Below are 7101 nucleotides of genomic sequence, written 5' to 3'. Positions count from 1 at the left end.
CACCTTCAACTCTGTGGGAATCAGTAGAAGTGGTCTTGCCCTGGACGGTCACACGGGTGCAGCTCGGGGAGGACAGGGTGCTGGTACACGTAGAGCCTCCCCCGGGTGTGGGTTCCTCTGTCCTTACGTTGTCTGGTGCTCCCGAAGATTTTACACACACACACACACACACACACACACACACCTCACAACAGTTATGCCTTGTCTCGTGTACCACCGCACGGGCCTACGTTTAAAGTGCGCTTGACTTTGAGATGGCTTGAAACTAGTTCTTTGCATGAGCTTTTGTAACTAGGTGACACTTTCTTTCCTCGCCCCTCTTGTTTTATGGTGCGCTGTCTCTGCCTCCTGTTAAATGTATAGGTGGAGACAGACTGAGTGTGTATGCTTGGGAAGGTCAAACTTGAAGCCTGGGAGATGCTATATCTGCGATTTTAATAGCATTAGGCAGTTAGCCATTTATGAACAGAGGCACGCCCTCCAAATGTTTGGGGTCCTTCAGTGTGAACATTTTTATAGTCGGTGTCAAGCGTTTTTCTTAAAGCCCCAGTAATTTAAGGGGTCAGTGGTAAGAAAAACATAAAAACAACTCATCGTAATTTGGGACACATGCAGTTTTCAGATTAGCTGAACTGCGAGCTGCCTACCTTATAATGCTAGCCTGAGCACCAGTATTTTGGAAATGCTTTATACAAAAAGAAAAAAAAGGAAAACCTCTAAAAATAGTTAACGTGTGATTAAGCAATCTTACTCTGTATTCAGATGTAATTGCGATGCTTTGTGCTCTCTCTGTCTCTCTCTCTCTGTCCCTCTCTGGCATCATTTCTTTTGCACCATTCTGCTCTCATTTCCTGTTTGCAAATACTAATTGCCCATGTGAAGAGAATGAAAATACCCTGGTATACCGCCCATCTGTAGTTTTCAGGTTTTTTTATTTTGAAATGAATATACAACCATAGGAGGAAAAACCTCCCACACAGGAGTTAAAAGGAAATGCCTAACTTCTAAGTTATGGATCCTTAAAAGAGCTTTTAAAAGAGAAGAAAAATTTATAACCTAACGTGACATTTTTGCTCCGTAAAATAATTAACCAAGGAAAACATTTCCCAATTGAAAGATAAAATGTGTTTGAATAATCCATCTTCATCAGATTGTCTCTTCATTTTTCTGGGGACGCTAGAAAATGAAATAAACAACCACACCCAGGCTCCAGGTGGCCCCCAAAGGAACCTCCTTGTCGTGCACATAAGAGAACTAATGTTGGAATTTGTTGATTCCACTTTGGAATTCATTGACTTTTTCCTCTTGGTTCCTAAAAACAAATAGGTCTGCTACTCCTTTCACATCTCTGTTGGCTTTCAGTATTTGTATATTAAATATAAGCCTTTCTAAATATTGTAAGGCTAAATTGCATGGTAAGTTTCAAAAGTGTTGTCCTAGAACTGCCCTTTAATGAATTGCTCAAAAGTTGAAAATATCACATACAGTAATTCTAAAAAGGCATCCTTATAGTTGATTGATATCAGTTAACGACATCCACCATAGGAAGATAAGTTCTGTAATTTTGGGTATTCCGGGTATGAGTCATTTGGGTACCTGCTTACAACTTGGATGGGTCGGGTCAGGTCAGGTGCAGCCCCGCTCTTTGCCACGTCTCCTGCTTCTGGGCGGGCGCCCTTCTCCTTGCTGTCCTCTTGCGGCATCAGTAGCCTCTCTAACTACCTAACCATCTAGCCATCCTTCCTGCTCTATGCAGTCATGGACGCAGGCTCCAGGCATGTTTGCACTTTAGAAATTTTTATTAGGAATGAATGTGGACCAAATGGATATTATACACTTGTACTAGTTGATTCCTCAGCAGTGAGGTCAATCAGAGGATGCTTGTTTTCTGAAACAAAACGAGTATTTTAGACAGCTTTTCCTGCAGTTACTATTGTTTTAATCTAAGGCCTTACAAATAGCTGTTAGGTTTAGGGAGTCCCTTTCTAGTGACTTAATTTAGTGTGTGGGACCAAATTGTATCCACACTGTATTATTTTTTACTTGAACTTAGGTATATGTGTTCTGTCCTGTGTCTACTGTGGGGATTGAGCCTATAGTTCACTTCCTTGCTGGAAAGCACTTGTCCTGCTTTAATTATTTTCATTCACTCAACAAAAATTCTACTTCCTTTTACGGGAAACAACAGCGAATGAAACTAACACAGGTGCTGCCCCAACGCTGCCTACCGTCTACTTTTAATGCTGTCTTAGATTTGTATACTTGCAAGATATGTTTTTTCCTTTAATTAATAAGTGATTTTACAGACCTACAAAAATTGAATGCTGTCAAAATGTCCACATTATCGTACAGGATCATAGAAGCGTTCTAAGTGTGTTGTTGCCCTTCAGAATTGACTGCAGTTATGTTATGGTGTTAATAATTTCTTTCGCATTATCCAAAGCTTTATTGTATTTTATACATGTAAAGTGAAGTATTAACTACTGGTAAATTTCCTTTTGCAACCCACCTATTTACTCTATATGAAAAGCACGTTTTAATCAAATGTTGACATTTTCTGAATTGTTTACTAATGGTGTTTTATGATTAGCATGAAGGAGAATAAAGCTTTGAGTATGATAGCACTTGCCCTTAATTTGCAAAGTATATGCTTGAGTTTTAACTTAAATATGAAAGAATTATTGATGCAGGTAAGTGTTGTAAAACTTCACAGCTCTTAGAGAAGTGACTTTTAGAACTGTGAAATTTTAAGTACAGAAACAGTTTTAATTCAGGCCTGTTCTGTTGCCAGCATCCTCATAGGAATTCGTTTTAGTAGACCCTCTGATGTATGATTCATTTTCCTTGTTATTTTTTTGTGTGTGAGTCACCGTTTTAGAATGTAAAACACAGAGATAATAAACCTGTGTGTGTGCGCGTACACACACTGTATCCCCTTTAATTATTGTTTTTGTGTATGCAAAGTTGCCCCTGGAAAAAAACATCTGTTCTGGTACCAGCAAAAACTGGGCAGGTATTCTGAAGTGTTACTTCATCTTAGAGCAGTTTGAAATGGGTAGATGTATATTTTCTATGTTGCTTCATGATTCTTTAGATCAAGACAAAGAACTTTAATTATTTGAAAAAGCATAGTAACCAATCTTCGATATGTAAAAAAGAAAAACTGGAGTACAAATTTTGTTGCAGACTTTTCAGAATAGTAGTCACAATGCTTTTTAAAAGTTTTTCTTAAAAATCTACAAACAATAAATGCTGGAGAAGGTGTGGAGAAAAGGGAACCCTCTTGTACTGTTGGTGGGAATGTAAATTGATACAGCCACTGTGGAGAACAGTATGGAGGTTCCTTAAAAAACTAAAAATAGAATTACCATATGATGCAGCAGTCCCACTACTGGGCATGGAGAAAACCCTAATTCAAAAAGAGTCATGTACCACAATGTTCATTGCAGCACTACTTACAGTAGCCAGGACATGGAACCAACCTAAATGTCCATCAACAGATGAATGGATAAAGAAGATGTGGCACATATATACAATGGAATATCACTCAACCATAAAAAGAAACGAAATTGAGTTATTTGTAGTGAGGTGGATGGACCTAAGGTGTGTCATACAGAGTGAAGTAAGTCAGAAAGAGAAAAACAAATACTGTATGCTAACACATGTATATGGAATCTACAAAAAAAAAAAAAATGGTTCTGAAGAACCTAGGGGCAGGACAGGAATAAAGACGCAGACATAGAGAATGGACTTGAGGACACGGGGAGGGGGAAGGGTAAGCTGGGACGAAGTGAGACAGTGGCATGGACATATATACACTACCAAACATAAAATAGGTAGCTAGTGGGAAGCAGCCGCATAGCACAGGGAGATCAGCTCGGCGCTGTGTGACCACCTAGAGGGGTGGGATAGGGAGGGTGGGAGGGAGAGGCAAGAGGGAGGTGATATGGGGATATATGTATATGTATAGCTGATTCACTTTGTTATACAGCAGAAACTAACACAACAGTATAAAGCAATCATACTCCAATAAAAATGTTAAAAATAAATTAAAGAAAAGTTTCTCTTAACAGTATAAAAGAGAATACACAGGTAATTTTAGTTGACATTTTAGTTAGGATTCCACGAATGGAAACTGTATTTATGTTTATTATACCAAGCCAAATAATAATGAACTCTAAACAGCTTCTGGTTTCCTTTGTTTGGGAAAATAATTAGCCACTCATAAGAACTCAGAATAATTAGGCTGAATTTAGGGAACTTAACCATGACTTTGGAATTATGTTTTGTGATAAAATGAATGAAAATGATATCTATTATTTTATTTCAAGCTATAAAATACGCAACTGGGGTAATTTGTAGACTATTGTAACATTTCAAATCGAGAGACATACAATTTTAAACTGTACTGAAACATTTTGACTCTAAAGGATTTTTATTACAAACGCCATTGAACAGTAAGCGTAAATAAAATTTTTATGGATGTATTCGAGATGCAATAAAATTTATATTGGTCAGGGGAAAAAAGAAAAAAATATGTAAGTTTATTGTTCACTAGTCAACTTTGGTTTTAGATTTTTTTCTACCCAAATCACTGTCCACTAAGACAGATATACTAGTTGTTCTTTTAACTGCTATTTAAATTACTTAAAGATTACTTTACCAACTGTCTTTATTTAAAGGAAACTTTATAAATCTTAAATGTGTTTCTGTTTGGGGATCGTATTGGCAGCTCTGATAGAGAAATAGGTACTGTCACCTGTTCTCGCCTTTTAAGTGCAATGACAGGATTTATCCACTCTCAAATTGGTTTGCCAATCAGCCCTTCTCCTAGAATGCAGTAGAATAAGAGTGACGTAGGGCACTAGCCCCTTCCTGACCACATATATGCTGTCGAGATGGTCAGCTTCTCTGGGCCTCTCACCTTAAAATGGATATGGTGATAAAAGCATCCACCTCTCAGGTCCATTGAATTCCAGGGAGGTAATAGAGATGAAAACACCCTCCACTTGTAAGGTATTTACATTATCAAAATAACAATGCACAAAATAGGCTTTCGTATTCTTAATTAGCCTACCCAAAACTTAGTATGTGCCCTGGGCAAGTAAGTATTTACAAAGTTAATTTTATTATTTTGCAATTTTGATGTGCAGAATTCAGTTCTTCCATTTATGCATGTCCTGTGCTTTACAAAAAAAATTGAGCTTTTGCTTTAACTTTTTAAACATCCTTTATTAGTCTAAATTTTTATTTTTCTTGTCTTTTAAACTATGAGAATAATGCTGCTTTCAAATATACCCTTAGTATTTTTGTAATGATGCTTGAATGCCCTCTATTAAATATTTTATTTACACATCATCAAATTCTTAAAGTATGTGAAAATTTGATTTCAGGGGAAATTAATTAGATTCGTGTTTAGAATGTTAAGTAAAATGGTTTTCATTTAACCTGTCATTGGTGAATCTTATTCTAACTATTTGATTTGTATTATCCCTCTCAAGTTGTCATAATCATGATTTCTGAATGGTCATCTTCAAACTATTCAGGGCTTACTACCCTGTACTCTCTATAACAGATAATTCTGATTTTTTTCTGCTTTTTGACCATTATTCTTTTCACATTTACGTGTACAGTCAGAATTATTAGATTTTTTTTTCTATGCGCGTTCTTAGTCTACTGAGGATCATGCTACTAATAGCATTTTTTAAGATATTTTAAGATTTCTCAACAATGATCTCTTAAAACCAAATGATGCTTTCTTCCTGACACCGCTTCTCCTGTAGCAAACCTATATTTAACTTCCCTTGCATGCTTTTGAAATCTAAGGAGCACAGAGTTATTGCTACATTTCAGCAGCACTTGCAGCGTTCTGAGAAATAAATTGGCAGGTATCGCAGGTAACACAGATGTAGCCCAGAGAAGCCCACGTTGCACCGTCGCGTGCCGTGTGAGCCTGGGAGGTGCTGTCCTCTGGAGCCTGCTGGCTGCTGTCAGGCTACAGGTGTGCTCTCCCCGGGAGAGAACTGCGCTTGTCTCTTCCCGAATATTATTTAGCTTAATGAAAACTTGATCCGTTTGGTTTACAAATAGTAACCCTAATATCCATTTCTCTCAGTAGGCGAGTTAGGTTTAAAAAATTAAATTGAATTTGGGAAAGAAGTGGGGAGTCATTCAGCATCACCAAATGCCATTTATCTAGGTAACACTGTTTTACTTTTTGTTTCTGCCTTAATTTGGTCATGTAAATGTGCTTTGAACTAATAAAGATTTGCAATTGGTGAAAATTAATGCATGACTCTTCAGCAGAGTACGGAATGAAAGCATGTGTCATGAAATTGCCTTTCTTTGATCCTGTATTTTCCATCACTTGCGGACTGGTTCCGTTTAGAGTGTAGTCCATTCTTATTTTTTGTTTCATAGATTGGCCAAAATGGGAAGGACTGGATTCCGCTCTCTTCCACGAAGAGTCAATGGAACTGGCTAAGATCAAGGTCTGACGCTTTTTCCATCTGTCATCAGGTATGCATTGAACAGAAATCACTATAGTTTTATGCACGTATCTTTAAAGTATTTGATTGCTATGAATATTATGAATTTGGATTTTTATTCAATGTTGAGCTCGCAACTTTATGTTTATCCTGTAGTTCTTAAATGCACCTATAAGTAATTTGAGTTTTGTAATATATTGAGATAAAAGATATTGTTAGCCATGAAAAAATTTCAGCTGGTCTTAGAAAAGTGTAATATTTGAAATCTGCAATTCTTCATTGCTCAGTCTGTACATCCAAAGATAACAGAATTCATTTGTTACTCCATATTGAGTATCACCAATTTTCATATGATCAAATGTTTGTTGTTTCATGGTGCAATTTTAGTACATTCTTTTCAGTAACTTAGAAGTTGTTATTTTTCTCAACTGGAATTCTCTGCCCAATTATGGTTGGGTCTCATAACACAATAATGGCAAAATACGACCAGTCTTTGAAATATTTTCAGATATTAGCTGTATACAGGGATTTAGATACTTCGCATTCCATGTTGATTTTACAGTTGAAAAGTTTATCAGCTTGTTTCCCACAATGTTCTAAATAGGTGCACAAA

Source organism: Delphinus delphis, chromosome 17 (assembly GCF_949987515.2).
Source record: "Delphinus delphis chromosome 17, mDelDel1.2, whole genome shotgun sequence".
In the NCBI taxonomy this organism is placed as follows: domain Eukaryota; kingdom Metazoa; phylum Chordata; class Mammalia; order Artiodactyla; family Delphinidae; genus Delphinus; species Delphinus delphis.
The sequence above is the reverse complement of the archived record's forward strand: the minus strand, read 5'-3'. Positions refer to the sequence as shown.